At 46.6% G+C, this 18,058-nt stretch overlaps 1 protein-coding gene across 6 annotated transcripts in view; it reads right to left on the bottom strand.

Annotated features, from left to right (window-relative positions):
- The window catches only part of FNDC3B (fibronectin type III domain containing 3B), a 362,624-nt gene that overhangs the window by 248,602 nt on the left and 95,964 nt on the right, over positions 1 to 18,058 (bottom strand). The gene's annotated exons all lie outside the window — the stretch shown is intronic.

Below are 18,058 nucleotides of genomic sequence, written 5' to 3'. Positions count from 1 at the left end.
CAGACTAATATTTGAAAAGTTAAACTCTTCCGTGAAAAGGACATCATCTTTCTTGCTTTCACCCATTTGGAAACCACCGTTAAGCTAAAAGACCAGAAATTATAAAGGAAAATTGCACCGAGCAATGGCGTTTTGAGGCAACACTCCTGAATGTTGTTCCCACGTGTGCATTACTGAACTGAGTTCCGTGAGTCTAGTGTGCAACAATACAGAGCAAAATATGTGGAGGAAGTATCGGGTTATAAAACTAAAAAACCACTGCCATCAAATCAATTCTGACACATAGCGACCTTATATACTGTTTCTCAGGCTGAAACTATTTACAGACAGGTATGAACAATTTCTCCCTTAGAGAAGCTGGGGGAGCTGAACCGCTGACCTTGCAAGGTCAAAGTCCAATGCTCAGCTAACAGCAAGCACCACAATGGCGCTGTCTCTGCCCACCACTGACCTGCTAAAGTGTGTTCGCTGTTCTTGGCTTAAGACGGGTATTTGAGCTTAAGAAGTAGTATCTGAGTATAAAAAACAAACTCACTGCCGTTGAGTCAGTTCTGACTCACTGCAACCCTACAAGACAGGGTAGAACTAACTACGGGATGAGAAAGCCTCGTCTCTTTCACACAGAGTGACTGGTGGCTTCAAACGACTGATTCTGCAGCTAGCAGTCCAACGTGTGACATCAGGGCAGAGTTCAATAAAATCAATTAACACAACAAGTTGTCCCCACAAACACTCAAATGTTCAAATCGATGGCCTAAATGCCAGTGTTTCAGTCTCCTCAATTGGTCCACGGTACGTATTTAATATTGGAAGACAACCTCCTCCTGACTGGACAGTGAGTGGCAATGACAATTGTCAACGTAGTTTGAATCACAGGATTGCAAAAGGAAAACAATGCTCATTTATATCCAAAGACAAACAATCCAAGCTTGAAAATGGTAGCTAACAACAGATCACCTGCCTGACGCCTTTAAATGACAGCGGTTGGTGTCACACATGTCACATGCCTTGCCCAGGTCCTCCCCTACCTTGGCACCATCAGCTGACTGGCCCCCTGCCAGACAACACACACACAAGACGGACAGTCCACCTCTGCTCATCATAGACTGACCTGCTAAGTCTAATCATTGTTCTCAGCTTATGAAGTGGTATTTGAGCTGCCTGACACATCAGATCCACCATTATATCCTCTCAAACAACCAAACCGCCTCTCTTGTGGAGAATAAATCATTGCAGCTAAGCACGTACTTGATTGTGTGTCTTTCTCTATAAGATAGCCTCTATATGGAGGAGAGCTCAGTGCTTCACACAGCACCTGAATCAAAACCATGTCATCTTTAAGAAACAAAATTTTAATAGCCATGTCTTTTGCCTCTTCTAAGAAACATAGTTGGAGTATTAAGAACGTTTAAATTAAAAAGAATACACTAACTGGGGTGGAGGGGAACCCAAGATAATTCAAAGGAAAAGAAGTCCAAGTCTCACCTCATTATTGAGCTATTCATCTTTTCAAATATTTTTGTCATAGCTTACTCTTTCCAATATATCCCTTCCCATACAGTTCTGTTGCTCTATCCCATCGGGGGTGGCTATACAATCAATGCCATCAACTCCCCTCCCCCACCACCTCACTTCCCAGACCCTTGGGGCACCCTGCTGTCAGTGTCGCTGAGCGGGCCTCCGTCTAGTCTACCATGGACCAAGTGAACATAAGCAAATCTAACATGACTAATGAGGCATGATGTACGGAGAGGAAATCTTAAAGAACTGGAAGAGCGCTATGTGAGTCATCAGTACCACATCACTCCCCGGATCTATCCTCCACTCCCTGAGGCCCTTCTCAGAGGGACTGTCCAATTGTCTTGCTGGTGGACTTTGGGTCTCCACTACATCCAGTCCCCTTCCTATCCATTTGGATGCATGTTTTGTGACCCTGTGATACCTCTTCCCATCGACGCCTGATGATCACACAGGCTGGTGTGCTTCTTCCATGTAGGCTTTTTTGCTTCCCTGCTAGATGGCTGCTTGTTTAACTCCAAGCCCTTAAGACCTCCTCATTATTTTAAATATTAACTATCTCTGGGCAATTTATACTGTGCAACTATATCAATCATCTTTCACTCTTCAATTGCAAATTCTCACCAATAAATACAGTGTCCTTTTAAGAGCCTTCAGATCTTAAGACATTAGATTATGTCCGTAAGCTGAGCAGTTCAACTGATGTTTTTTTACCATAAAAATCATTTTAAGCTGTTTATTTTTACATAAATATGGAACATCATGGGATTACGATGGAATGAAGCAACACTTCGTCAAAGGAGATTATTGATGTCCTTGTAAAATAAAATGTCTTTGGGCCAAGTCTAACATCACTGTAGTGAGCAGACACCATCTGCTTTTCATTTAAACCTCTAAGGATAGGCCTGTAGTCCACGGACGGCTGTGGAATTAATTAATTGATTGAAGAGCCAGAAAGAAACAAAAATATCAACGGACACAAAGACTCTCATGTCCCCGATTTTCCTTGATGATCCTAAATTCATACGCTCTCTTCTACCACATTCATGATTGTCAGACAATGTGCCCTGACCACTTTCTTCTGAAACTAAAACCCACTATTATTCTGGAAAATTCCGGGCAAGAAAAGGGATTTCTGGTTCTGTCTATGGTCCAGATTCCATCATCTGATTATCAGATTGCAAGGAAGCTGCCGGCCATCGTTCCTTGGTGGTTCCTTAGTTCAAAGAAGGGCCTGAAGTGTCCACCCTCCAAAATCCACTTAGGGCTCTGCCCACGCCCTCTTACAGGGGTCACTTCCTGACCCACAGCCTCCTGCTTCGCGAACAGATACGCGGGGCTTTTAAGTACCCCACTAAAATACCTCTCTTCAGTCTAGTTCCCGTAATTTTCACTGCTGCTCAGTTGTCATGGCAACCAGATGACAATCTACCGGGTTACCTCAGAAACCAAGCGAATCTCCTGTGTCCCAGTATCAATTTTTCTTAGTGAGAGTCAAAGTCATTATTTGAACAAACTGTGTTCACCTTGGCACTGAGACGTTTTAAAGGAAAGCATTTTATCATCTGCTGCTTTCCCTGTCAATAGAGATAAAAATAGAGTTCTGATGGACAGCAGGCCAGTGATCAGTCCCTGACATCAGACATGAATGAAATGGCAGCAACAGGCCTGGCAGCGACGTCAAGAAGGCAGCCGTGAGTGGCCTGAGTCACACCCTGGCCTGCTGGGTAGAGCCTAACCTTTTTCTTTTTTCTTTTTTTATCATCCAAGTCAGTCATTCGGTCAGTCACTCCCTTCCTTCTCTGTAGCCACAGAACAGACATGTCTGTCACAAAGTCTCCTACATCCAGAATGTTGAATATCTCTGTCCAGACCTGCTCCCGCTTTGTCCAGTCACTACGCATGTCCTGCTTTTCCAGAGTGGGCATAAACTGATGAGCGCTGCCCTCTTCTCGACACAGAAGGGTGGCAAAGAAAGCTCTTAGCCTGTGATAAATGTTTTTCCTCCAAAATGTTGAAATCGAGCCATGTGAAGTCAAACTTCAAGCTACTATTGCTTCATCAGATCTGTTTCGAATCTTAGTGGTACCAGAACCAAGAAGCTTGAAATAAACAGGGGCAATGCATCCAAAGCCTAATGAATGAAAAATAAACAGCCCCTCTTCCAAGGTCCAAAGAAACAATAAAATAAGGGTTGGGATTTACACAATTGAAAAGGGTAAGCACAGCACCCTGGGAATGTTTTAGTCCTAAGAGAACGGAAGGACCTGTTAACAGAACTCTCCTTACAGGCACAGATGGAAAACCAACTCAGGGTTTGGCTCATTGAACAAAAAAACAACAACCCTCAAAACTTAATGCCATTGAGGGGATTTCAACTCCTAGGGGACCCGCAGGACAGGGCAGAACGGCCTGAGGCTGGTCTCTGTGGGAGCAGAAAGTGGGTAGTGGTGTCTTGAACTTCGGACCTTGTGGTTAGCTATGCAACGCTGGGACACCACCGGGGCTTCTTGGAAGAGGAAAACGAATGCTACTTTGCCACTTCAATCCTGAGTGGATGATTAAACTAGAAGACCCGCAATCTCTGGGAAGCAAATTCCTAATGTGTTTTCCTCCAAGCTACCACCCCTCTGGGCTAAGGGATCGCATCACGGCATCAGTCCATCAGGGCCCTTCTGCTGGGTGGGAGGACCGCTGCAACATTTTAAGAAGTCAAGTCCAATACAGACAACCAAGCTGGAAAGTGCTCAAAGAAGAGGCCTCGCTTCACTTCAGGAGCTTTTACCACTCAACGCTCTGCAGGGGCTTCTCTGACATCTATACTGTTTCCCGTGCAGATGTGACCACTCGCTCCCAGTGCTGCCGAGAAGATACCTTTAGGGGCTGGGAGTGATACAACCTGAAGGTTGCAGAAGATTTCCTGGCAGGGTAGGGGAAAAATTTTAAAACGATAACTTCAGGTAGAAGTAATTCTCTCTAAAAGGAGTGAGGGGAAACTGTGGCACGTCTCATCTGGTTTCTAACTCACAGGCACGCTGGCACACACCCCACAGAAATCTTTGCCAAGTCTCTTCCTAAGCTCTGGGCATCCCAAGCGTCCACCGACCTTGCGAGACCCTGGTCTTCCTGTCAAGGAAGACCACAAGGGAACTGCAGCCAAACAAAAAGCGGGCATGTCTTAGGAGGCCTCTCCGTTTTTTGGAGGAGGATGGTACAGAATGGACTACAAATTACTACTAATAGCTCTATCTCTGTGGAAATAGCATACACAAAGAAAATAACACAGGATTAGAAGTCTGAGTGGCTACGACAGAAAGGCAGTGCGAGTGGAAGGTGAAAAGAATTATGGATTGCCTCAACTTGCCCTCCTGGGTCGCTGGAGACTCCAACGCTGGCAGGGGAGGAGCCAATAAAACGGCAGTGCCCCGAGAGCACGTAAGCATCAGGGCATACACAGAAGGTTGGCAAAGCCCTTCCCTGGGCTACACAGAGGAAAGGGAAAATGCGCTGATTTTATTTCTTCCCTAGCATTCTGAGTCTTTCAGCTTAAAACTAAGGGAAAGAATGCTCCAGTGTTCCAGAAATTTTAAGCAATCTGATTTTGTCAAACAATACAGGTACAAAGTGGCTCCTCCCCCGCAACTGACCATTTCAGATCTGATACATCTAATTCAGATTTGCCAACTATCTTTTGAGAGTGATTATGAAAACAGCCATCATTGATTGAACCCCCACCATCCTGGCATATACAATGAATCCTTAGTGGCGCTGTCGGTTAAGCATTGGGCTGCTAGCCACAAGGTCGGTAGTTCAAACCCACCATGGGAGAACAAAGAGGCCATCTACCCCCATAAAGACTTTGCAGCCTCCGACAGCCTACACAGGATTGCTGTGAGTCCGGAATGAATCAGATGGCAATGGGTTTGGGGGGTATAATCTATAGTGTCATCACAGATACGGAATTGGCCAATACCCAATACGAGGTTAGGGCCCTGCAAGTCTACGATCAGAACATTTTCATCAACCGATCAATCTATGAAATGTCTTTCATGCTATGTTGCCGTTGCCAGGTGCCATCAAGATGCTTCCAACTCAAGGAAACCCTAAGCCCAAGAGAACTAACCACTGCCAGACCCTGCGTCACCCTCCTCCCTCTTCCTTGCCATGTTTGGGTCCCATTATTGTTGGGCTGGGTCAATCATGGTGTTGAGGACCTTCCTCTTGCTCGTTCTACTTCACCGAGACCTTGCTCATCAACAGCCTACAGCTCCTTTTGGCATCTGTAGGTTTAAAACTCCCTGTTGAGTGGGGAAATGCAGGTCACAGGGTTAAAGGCCTTGTCGAAGGAGATGGAGGAGCAGGCAAGTTCCCTTCTAGGAATCGGTGCACACACCCCAAGGCTGGTTTCTCCACGTTTCCTAAACTGTGCAATCAGATAGCGAGCCACCAATAACTAAAAACACACAGATGACGTGCTCATCGTGTCCCATCAAGAGTTTGAATGCTCCTAGAATCCTGAGGTGAAAAAATGACCTAACGACTCCACAACATCACAATCCCCATCACAATCCCAGGATGCCAATCCCAAGCGAGGCCCAGCGGAAAATCCGTGACTCCCAGGATGATTGCTATAAGCTCCTCAGCATTCTGAAATGCATCCATCGTTAACAAAATGTTGATACACATAAATAAGTAACAATGCTGAGTGCTAGTGATGTAAGCAGATTACTTCCTAGGCTGTTAACCACCAGGTCAGCAGTTCTAAACCACTGCAGGACATAGATGAGGCGTTCTACTCCAATAAAGACTTACATCTTCAGAAACCTACAAGGACAGTTCAACCCTGTCTTGACACGGGGTTGCTATGAGTCAGAAACAATTCAGCGAGGTGGGTGGGTGAGTAGCAAATAAATGGCCCAAAGTTAAAACTTCTAAAACCACCCGTGCAGAAAAAAATATGTCTACAGAGGAGTTAAGTCATTACATGACATGAAACAAAGGCTCTTAAGAGAGAGGGGTTACTACTATCTCAGTGCTAATTTAGCATATTTATGGAGACCCCACAGTGGGCTAGGCATCTCTCTAGGCCGCAAAGGTAGAATTCTGCCTGCTTGGGATTTACACCCAAAAGAATTTTACATGTAGTGTTAAGGGCTATAAAGAAACTACAAGGCAGCTTGTAAGAAGTTGTACGCTTCGACATCGTCTAATTGCCTTGAAGAAAGAGATTCTGTTCAGAAATGGGCTGCTGTGTCCCAGAGTGAAAGCGCAGCAATAACTCCCACAGGGGGAAAAATGTATCTCAACTGGAGCCTCGGTGGCCCAAACGAAATTAAAAGGCTCTTTTGAAAGCACCACAAACATCCAAATCAAACATTTCAATTACAGGACATTTAAGATAAAATTTGAAAAACCACAAGAGGACTGGGAGCAGAGAAGCCAATGAACAATCGGCCAGGCAAATGCAAGGGAGCTCGAGAGTCCAGCAGAGGGCAGCTGGGATGGAAGTGTGTGACGGGCTGCAGCGGTGGGCTGTGTCTGTCCCACTTAAAGCAATGGACGTCATCTTTTGAGTACTGGATTTCCCAGCAAGAAAGCAGAATGGTTGTTAATGAGAAACTCAGCACTAGCAGGAAGACACGGCCCACAGAGAGCAGCAGAGACGTGACTGAAACACCCATCTATGACACAATTTTTCAGAGATTGCAATGATCCCATAACTGTTGGCTTAACCTTTCTTTAAAAATGGCTATCCAGATTGTAGTGTTTGCTACAATTATACCTTACCGTACCCCTTGCTAAGATTATGGAGGGGTAGCGATGGACCTGGCTCTCCAACACATTAACTCATGGTTTCCTACTTCTGGACACACTAATGCTGCTGTCTAACTACGCTGTCACTGACATGTGTCTACCATCTGGCATTATAGGGTCTTCTATACTTTCCCTGTCCCCGTTAGACTTCCTCTCGGGTTGCTTGGTTTTGCTCCAAAAAAAGAAACCCCAAAAAGCACTGAACAGACAACGTAACACTCCTGTATTTCCAGCCCATTCACCAAGCAGCCAGTGGCTTATTGCGCCCATCCACTAAATGTCTGGCTGTCAGGAGGGAGTACTGGTGGATTTCCTGGGAAACAAAGAGGAGTCGAGGGAGAATTCCTGCAATATTTCTCATCAAGAGTCCTACATTTACAGTATCCCATCAAAACATCCACTTTCATCTAATTCCATTTCAAACCAGCTTGCATGTTGAAATTACAGTTTACCTTCATTACATACACACAGAGAGGTCCAAAAACGAGGCTGAGGGCCCATAATGATGGAGGGGAAAAAACAAAACAGTTTCACCTTCAGCTCAATCTGCCTTCAAATTTTAGTGCTTGGAAGAGATTTCAATACATAAATAGTACACACATCTCTTATATAGGTTTGTTCTTTCTCGAGCCAATGTAGCCATTTGACATATTAGTAGAGCCTGAGATGTCTTTTGGGTAAGCATATAAACACTCAGTAATTAAACTACTCTTTGCTAACATCACTGTAATTTCGATTCATCGTCGAGCTAATAGAAGTTTCAAGTCAACCAGAAACCCAAGGTACACAATGCAAAGAGCAAATCACAGGACAAGCCATTTTAACATTCCTAATCCCACATTTCCCGATCAGTAAAATCGAAAGCAGACCTACCTTCATATGTTTACCTAAAGAACGGGGAGACAATGGCGCGTGGCCTCGATACAGGATACAGGGCCTACCTCATAATATGTGCTCCATAAATGATGCTGCTGATGCCACTCCACCTCCTTCAAACTGCCGCCAATGGCAGCCTCTCAGCTCATTCCGCCATAATGAGTGTCTCAAGAGGAACAAAAAAATCATCTACCAAGCCAAGCATCTGTCTCGTGTTCTCAGTACCCCCTAAAGACAGCCAGTCTCACCTCTGACCACATTTTCTGTTTGGGAAATATTCCACGCTTTCCTGAAAAGCTCACCTCCCGACTCATTTGCATCGTGGTGTCTGTCAAGATCCCAGCAACCACAGTAACTATGGAGTCCCTTCCCAGAAGTTCTGAAGTCTAAGCTCTCTGCAGCACGCAAAATGGTTTGAATTAGTTGGAAATGCTTCTAATTACGAGGATCACCACGGAAGTCCGCAATAAAAAGGAATGCAGCAACCTGACTGCGTGTGGAGATTTCCTGCTGACAGCACAGAACTCGCGGAGAGGAGCCGCTCTCTGGCTCTGCGTGCTGACCCCTGGCTGTCGGCTGCCCTCTGGAAGCCCGGGCGCAGGAAGCATTCGCCCCATCTAGCGCTCTGGAAGGGGCACAGGGCATACGCCTTGGATACACTTCATGCAATCCACGAAGACAGACTTAGAACGCTGGATGCTTAAGGCCATTGAAGGGTTTTTCTTTAAAAACTGCCCAGATTTAAGACTTCAAGACAGACAATGGTCTGTAAAAACGCCATGCCTCGCTATTTTCTTCTCTCGCTTTGTCGCTGCTCTGGGCAAGTCAGGTGGGCCGCCTCCTCTCCGTCTTGGGAGAAGTGCATCCCTGAGTCCAAACACCCGCCGACTTGTCACAGATGAGGAGGCAATTCCAATCTTTCCCTCAACCTGCACCAGGTCCAAACTCAGAACTGACACTCGCCTCTGCAGACGGCAAAGGAAAAAGATGACAAAGATTTTCCAGCGGGCCCCTCCCCTCCCCTCCTCGCACACCCTGCGAGCATTCGAGCACACAGCAGTCTACTGCCCGCCTTTAATTCAGGGCCAGTGTGTGCACCATGACATCAGTGCGGTATAATGAGCCAAGTTTAAACTCCATCTGGGACAAATAATGTCCAGGCACACTGTGACTTCTTTTGTTTATATACACTGACTAAATATGTCTTGGTGGTAAATGAACTAACTCTTAAGATTTATTTCCCAGGGCCTCCAAAACCATATTCTACACCCTGAAGCAACTCCAGCCCTCTGAAATCTCTTTCCAAGGGTATACGTAAGTGATTTTTAACAGAGCATATGATTTTGAAACATATAATTAACATCTTGAAGAGAGTCAAAGTCCATGCAACCCTTCATCAATCTAAAACAAAGAAAACTGAGGCACTTGCTAGGGAGTGGGTGTGGCTCTGGCTCCCGGGGCCAGGGCTGTATGACACTTAATTCTGGGCCCCATCCCAGGGGGCATGGGAAGAGGGGTGAAAGATTGATGAACTGTTCATGTAGCAAAGTGGCCATTTTATTTCTTTTGGTAGGAAAATTAATTAATTAAAAATCAAATTCTGGCATAACTTGAGAGAGATCATTATAAATTCAGAATGAAAATTCAACCACCTAATAGGCTCAAGTTTTACAATAAGTTTTCTGAGATTTCCCAAGTCTTGAATTGTGTTCCTGGTATGATGTAATTTTAAAAATGGAAATGAAGGGCAGGGTTTGGGAAGAAAAGACAAGAGACAAAAGGCCCTCTACTTAATCTCAGAATGACAGGTGCTATAGGGTCAAGGAGTGCCTGCTGCCCAGCTTTCTCTGGTCACCTATCTCTCAGTAGCAGGGAGGAGAACCATTTCTTGAAGACAGAGAAGATACCATGGTGGCCTGGGTCTCAGGAGACTCCCTTCCCAACTGCTCCTCCAAACAGGTCGCAGTGCCTTCCATTCAAGCCTGCAGACACCACCACTAACACATACACAGAAACTCTCGGAAGCCCCACTGTACAGTTACTGTGAAGATCACACAAAACGAGACTCAGAACGAACAGTGGACCCTGAGCAAGTCTAATGGAGATAATGCGTAACGCAGGCCGCCCCTGACCTTCATGGAGTTTCAGAAGAAGACAGAAATGGATCCAAAGCCCAATTCGATAATTTGCCCACGGCAAGTACTTATTAACTTTCCTCGTCTCCATTTGGTCAGGACCAGCGGTCAGCACCTTATCATTAACAGGATGTACGACCGGAAATGAAAGGTACGTGCGCACTTAGGACCCTGTCTAGCAGCTCGTAAGCCCCCACATCACGACGCTCATGGTTTCCACCACAGAAGGAACAAAGAAAATATCAATTAGCAGTCAATCTTTCCAGAAATTTATCATGCACAAAGACCCACTCAACCCATACACTTCAGGTGATTATAAGATACCATGTTATATTTGAGGCAAATGCCAAAAATGTAGTCAGATGCAGGCATTCTTTTGTCAAAAACCTGACCCTCGATATAAATCCATGGCAGGACTTTAAAAATAAAAAACATGGAAAAATGGAATGAGAAGTAAATTGAATTTTTCCTTTTTTTTCCCCACTTTTCCCACAAACACAACAAAGATTTGAAGCCCACTCACATCTCCTTTTTACTGGGAAAGCACTGAAACCCAAGGAAGAATGAATCTTACAGAACCATATTCCTCTGTCTTCTGCACCCCCACCCCATTGGCGCCCAGCTTTGATGGCGCTTTGGGGGCTGACAATTTGCCTTCTGATTCCGAGTGACGCCATGTCAACAGGACGATCCCACTGGGCTTTCCAGACGGATCTCTACTGAAGCAGGCCACCAGTCTCTTCTGAGTGCTTGATTGTGGTGCCACCACCCTGCCCCCTGGGCTCTGCAGTAACTGGGCCCCACTCCCTCTAACTCACACCCACCATGCCACCCACTCTCTTCTTTAAGGGAAGCTCCTGAGAGCTGGTGTGGAGAAGGATTCTGAAAGATGCCTGATAACTCTTGGCGTCAATCCCGATGCAAAGCGTGTTAAACCAAAACAGAAACACAAGTGACTGAGGCCGAGTCTCAAACCAAGCATGGAGACCCAGCAAGTAAAAGAGAAAATGCCCTCCTATCATCGCAGAATTCCACCCAATTTCAAGTGATTCCCTGGATCTTTACAATGAATACTCTTTATGGAAAGGGGTGGGGAGGGCGGATAGGGCCTTAATTCCATCCCAGCTCTGCAAAGAAAAATTTAGAAACCATTCCTTTGTAATTTAGACAATTTTTTTTCCTTTCGGACAGTTCAAACAAATACGTTCTGAAAAAACACCCACTATGCAGGGGTGTATGTCCTATGTCCTTCGGGCCAAGGTCAGTGAGCTAGCATGGGTTTTGAATGGACCTCTTCTGGCACCGCAAAACAAACATTAATATGGCGCAATCAGAACCGATGAGTGCGCTACCAAACCCCGGAGCGTTCCAAGGCAGTGTTCCTCCCTCCCACAGGCAGAAACGCCAGTCACAGACACCAGCGCTGACTTTTCCTAACTACTTAAAAATAAGAATCACAAGACTATCTTTTTTTTAATTTATTTTTTTATTTTATTATTTTTTTTAATCTTTTTATTGGGGCTCATAAGGCTCTTATCACAGTCTGTACATACATCAATTGAGCAAAGCACCCTTATACATTTGTTGCACTCGTCATTCTCATAATTCACCTTCCACTTGGGTTCCTGGAATCAGCTCGGTTTCCCTTTTATTCCCCCGTCCCCCTCCCTCCCCGATCCCACCCCTGGTCCCTTGATAGTTTATAAATAATTATTATATCTTATCTTACACTCCCTGGCATCTCCCCTCACCCGCCTCCCCATTGCCCATCTCCCAGAGAGGAGGTTACACATAGATCTCCGAGATCGGTTCTCCCTTTATATACCCTCTTCCCTCCTGGTGTCGCCACTCCCACCGCTGGTGTTGAGGGGTTCATCTGTCCTAGATTCCCTGTGCCTCCAGATCCCCATTGCACCGCTGTACATCCTCTGGTATAACCAGGTCCGCAAGGCAAGGTAGAATTGGGGTCATGATGATTGGGAGGGGAGGAAGCGTTCAGGAACTAGAGGAAGGTTTTGAGTTTCATTGTTGCTACACTGAACCCTGAGTGACTCATCTCCTCCTCACTACCCCTCTGGAAGGGGTGTCCAGCTGTCTACAGGTGGGCATTGGGTCCCTATCATGCACTCCCCCTCATTCACGGTGATGTGATTCCCACCACCACCCCACCTTTGTTGTTGGAGACCTGGTCTCCTCTGCCCTTCACGATCACCTATGTTGGTGTGCTGCTTCCGTGTGGGCTTGGTTGCTTCTGGGCTAGATTGCCGCTTGTTTGCTTTCAAGCCTTTAAGTCCCCAGACGCTATATCTCTCAGTAGCCGGGCATCATCAGCCTTCTTCACCACACTTGCTTATGCACACTTTCATCTTCAGTGATTATGTGAGGAAGGTGTTCACACAATGATTGTTTTTGTTCCTTGGTGTCTGCTACATGGTCCATTCAACACCTTGTATTCGCTTAGGCTGTGTGCTTCTTCTCTGTGGGCTTTGTTGCTTCTGACTATCTTAATGACTACTGTTAAAAATTCAAAGCCATGGGTCCTAATCAGACGACGGCACCAGTCCACCTTTTTCGGAATCGAAGGCTTAACTCGGCCGAAAGGGTTTCCACGTTTGGGGCATCAGAAGGCACGGACCCCCGAGAATCTGTGTAAAGTGCAGCTAATGGACAGAACAATCTCTAGGCAAGCCCCCAAATAGATTAGTTGTCCAATTTTTGGCAAGGCAGAAACCCTTGCAAAGGCATTTGCTACGGGAAGACTGTTCATTTTGTCTGCGAGGCAGCAAGAAGAAAGGAGATGACAAAAGTTTGACTGCAGGAGAGGCAGGGTATCACGGATTGAATTGTGACGCCCTCCAAAATATGGGTCAACCTGACGGAGCCAAGACCCGAGGCAGTTTGTCAGTGGGGTCATGATGTAATTTGGCAGTGATGTAATGATGTAATCACCCTGCAGCCTGGTGTGACGAGCCAATCGCTTGCAAGGAGACTATAAAGTGGAATGCAAAACACACGGTCAGATCACAGCTCTAGGATCTGGCTTAGGTCACATTTTCATCTTATGATAGGCAAGAGGGCAAGTCCAAAAAAGCACCGCGAATAGCTTCCAGTTCCTCTAGGCCTGGGTCCGTTCCAAGCGGTGGCTGCAACACAGGTGTCTCTGGAATTCGCCTGTCCTGGTCTCACGAGGGTGCATCCAGAGAAAAGGTCCCCTCAAAAGTGTGGCTCAGAGGGCAGCGAGCTGGGTTCAGGAGGGTTTGCAACTGTTGTGGGGGATGCCAAGAGGATAATCTTCGTAACTGATTTTCTCCAAGGCCACACGATGGCCATGGAGGTTTTGTTTAGGAAGAATTTTAAAATTACAAAATGTACTGCCAATTAAAGTTCCAGGAAAGTTGTACTAAGAAATGTCCCCCTCATTCTTCCAGGGCAACAAGGGCGGCCCCAGGCTTTCTTTAGGAAACCTTCCCCCATCCATCCAACAGCCCTGATTTTAACCCCTCCGGACTTCTTTTTGTTCCCCAAACTCCAAAATCACGGAAAAGAAGCAGGATTTGAGTCCCTTGAGGATGTCAGAGCTTATATTTTGATCGGTTGAAATGCACTGAATTACTCAGCAAAGTCTAAGAGAGGGACACGTCTCCTACCAAGGCATGTTCACCTAGATGCAGATTTGTGAAGAAAACGATGGTCTCACGCTTGATATTTTAGTTTAATAAAGGGTTTCTATGATTTCACGGCAACGTGTGTGTGTGCACACGCACATATAGTTTACTGGCGTTTCAAACCTACCCAGCAGCTGTGTGAGGGAAAGGCCCGGTGACCTGCTCCCATGAAGATCTCAGCCTGCAAAACCCTAGAGGGCAGCAGTTCTAGTCTCCCACATGGGGTCACTATGAGCAAGACTGACTTGATGGCATCAACAAGTTCTACTATGCTGCGTCCGTATGAAGGACATACACAGGAGGTTCAAAGCTGGGCTCAATTATTCAGCTGCAAGCTGAGGGTTCAACCGGAACCAGCAGTGCCACAGGAGAAAGGCCTGGTGATTGATTTGTTCATATAAAGCCTACAGGTGAGACTTCCATTGTGGCCCTGGCTTGATACTCGCCCTCAGGAAGGCAGCACAGAAGATAAGGGTGCTACAGCAAAGTGTGGTAAAGAAATCAGATGGTGCCCAGCTATCAGTGAAAGCAGCATCTGGGATCTTAAAGGCTGGCTTCCAAACAAGCAGCCATCTAAGTGAGATGTCAACTGAGTCCGCAGAGACGAAGCACGCCACCAACAATGACGGAAGGATTGTAAAGCATAGAATCCAAAGGCAAAGGAGGGATTAGTATCACAGCCTAAATTGTGAGAGTCGGGTTTGCAGAGGCTATGGATGACAGTGGAAGGCCTGGACACGTTTGTGAGATCTACCGTAAGCCTCTGGTGATTCCCCTCTCTCCACAATAGAGGGATGGGAAGAAACTGGTTACCAAACAGTGCATTGGAGAGACGACTACAGGAGATGAAAATGATAAACCAGACCTGAACAGTTAAAACCTTATCAGCTGATCCCTCCCCCTGATGCATGTTGAACTTGGTCTAGTTTTCAACATTTTCTGCATTTCTTTGGGGTTTGGAGTTCTTATTGGGGTTTCTCGAAGATGAATTTTGCCATTGGGGTATCATCTTGAATTTTTGTTACATATTTTTATGTTGATGAACCTACTGAGACAGCAAGTAGAATAAGAGTTCCCGGGCAGTACGGGGGTGGGTGGTGGTGGGGGGCACGGAAGAAAAACTGGTGTCAAGGAGTTCAAAAGGAAGAGAATATTTTGAAATTGACTGTGGTAGCAATTGAACAATACTGCTTGATGTGATTGAACTATGGAACTACATTTATGTATTTGCTCCCAATAAAATGTTTTTTTGGGGGAAAAAGATTACAGCTGAGGAAACCCTATAGGGAAATTCTACTCTGAAATATGGGGTCGCTATGAGTCACAATCAACTCAATGGCGATATGCCTGGTCTGGTTTTAGATGAAGAACACACATCAACGATTACAGATGAGGTACACGGCGAGGGCTACCACACGGTGTCCAACAGGACAAATAAAACCTGTGTCAAAGAAAAACCGGAAATCCAGGACCAAACATCATCATGTGCAAAGAAAACAGAAATGTTTCCCAAAAATGCCTGGTGGAGCATTCGGGGGACAAAGTTATACACACTTCTGGGGCAGAAACAAACACCCTGAAGGACAGTCACTGGGCCTAGGGGATCAGCACCTTGGAGTTTCAGGGTGCATCAAGGTCGACTGCCTTAACACAGTTCACCGCTCCTGAGCAGCTGCTTCTGAAGTGTAACTACTGGTCTCCCCCCAACCAGAGGAACGAAGAGGGATGGAAATCAAAAGACATATGGAAGCCATCAGTCCAATGGGCTACTGGAGCATGCAAACATCAGTTCCCACAACCCCAAGTCCAGAACCAGATGGGATCCAGCTACCACTATCAAAACTGTGCTGGAAAGGAGCATATTAGAAGGTCCTGGGTCGAGTAGGAGAAAAATATAGAAGAGAATTCAAAGTCATAAGAGGCAAGGCTTAATGGTCAACTAGAGACTGGTGGGACCTCCAAGTAGATTGTCCTTAGTCACGTCACCCTTCAAGACTGGAACTCAAATCACCGCCATGTTAAAACAATCACCCAGAAAGGAGCCCTGGTGGAGTACTGGCTGGGCAGTGGGCTGCTCCCAGAGAGGTCAGCACTTTGGAACACAAGCCGCTGCTCGGGAGAAAGATGAGGCTTTCTACTGCATCCCAGAAACTCACAGGGGCAGTTCCGCCCTGTCCTGCAAGGTCGTCATGGGTCAGCACTGACTTGATGGCAGTGACTTTAAGATCAAAGGGGCAGCATTTAACCAAGGGTACAGTCCAGCGGGTCAGGGCAGGAGGAATGGGAACAGGAAACACAGGGAGGAAGTAGGAGAAGCCATGGTACACTGAGGGGGTTGAAATGGAAGAGCTGAAACACAATGCATGTACACTGTTGAACATGAAACTCTAGAAAAACTATAAACTGTCATCTAAATCACAATAAAAAGTTTACTTTCAAAAACACACCGATTTCAGTAAATCCTTAAGGAAGACACAATTCTTGGGGGTGGTACACAACATTGTAAACTGAAGGATCTGTAGGTAACGTTAAAATCTCACATCTGTACTTGACATTCCCTATCATGACTGTAAATAGTCAAACAAAGGCCCTTGGCTTCTTTCGCCTATTGAGTCCCACCAGGAGCCCCGATGGCGTGGTGGTCACGCATGGGGCTGCAAACCCCAAGGTCCGGAGTTTTAAACCACTAGATGCTCCGTGGGAGAAAAAATGTGCCTTTCTCCTTCTGTCAAGGGTCATGGTCTCAGAAACTCACTGGGGAAACGCTACCCTGTGCCACAGGGTCGAGGGCAGTGCATCACTGGGCAGGGCAAAGCGCTAAAGTGCTCCTAAACACCTAACGGGAACCCACCCAGAGGCACCTTGGAAGGGAGGCCTGGTAGTCTGCTCCCCAAAGGTCACAACCTTGAAACCCAATGGAATTCTACTCCATGCAGATGGGTCCAATGGGGCTTTAGGGCATCAACAGCAAACGCTGGCTGGAGGCTCAATGTGACATATATCGGGGGCTGATTCATCCACCCAGAGGGGTGTATTGAGTGCCATCTCCGGCCCAATGCACACCACGAAGGAGACAAACACAGCCCCGCTCTCCCAAGCTTGAAGTCCGATCCGACGCAGCCAAATACTGCAGCGAGTGGGAGACGGTCAGCTTGCCATTGTTCCACAGGGCAACCTCGCCACACCGATAGTTTCTCTTAATTCTCTCTCTCTCTCTCTCTCTCTCTCTGGCATTTCCATTTCTACCATTTGAAGGACACTGACGACATCTTGTTTCTCATCACAACTGCCTTTGGCTAATTAAATTCTAAAGTGTCTCTCAACCCAGACAGCGCAGAGGTGTCATAATTATATGTCATGTGTCGTAATTACTGGGGGTGCCACACCTAACAACACCCTCTGATAGCACAGCATCGGCATTTTCCTTTCTGAGACAGAGTTTCTGCCTGGCTATGCCTTCTCAGAAGCCTCTGCAGTGCTCAGAATTGGTAGCCCTGAGGGAGGAGGCTAGAACATTCGGACCACAGGCCTGGATGAACATGCACCTTTCTAAAGGTTAGAAGGAAGCCTTCAGAAGCCAGGTGCCTGCCTCTGCTACTGCTGGAAGGTGGCTCTGGTTCAGGCGTGCTCTCATCTACCCGCCGGCTGAGTGAGCCTGAGGGACAGACAGCAAGGGGCCACGACTCGAGGCAGAAGAGAAGAAACCGATCCTCTTAACAAGAATACTGAAATAGAGAGGCTCAGGAAGAGAGCACAGAAGAAGTGGTACAGGCCCTGAACATTAGCTCTGCCTTGCATACAATACTCCTACCAGAGGTTGTTCTTTCAGTGAAAAAGACAGCGGGGAGCCAGTGTGCACACTGCATCAGAGCCCTGGACCACAAGTCAAGGGTCCTTCCTCTCTGGGCTCGACAGCCTCCTGGCACACACTTTCTCAGCCTGGTCTGTAACCCAGCACCAATCCCCATCCCTGCCCTGTGGTCACTCGGCACTCAGGGGCCCAACAGGTCCAGGACTTCGAGGACCCTCGGTGTAAAGACGGTCTTTCCT

The sequence above is a fragment of the Tenrec ecaudatus genome, chromosome 4, assembly GCF_050624435.1.
Source record: "Tenrec ecaudatus isolate mTenEca1 chromosome 4, mTenEca1.hap1, whole genome shotgun sequence".
In the NCBI taxonomy this organism is placed as follows: Eukaryota; Metazoa; Chordata; class Mammalia; order Afrosoricida; family Tenrecidae; genus Tenrec; species Tenrec ecaudatus.
The sequence above is the reverse complement of the archived record's forward strand: the minus strand, read 5'-3'. Positions and strand labels throughout refer to the sequence as shown.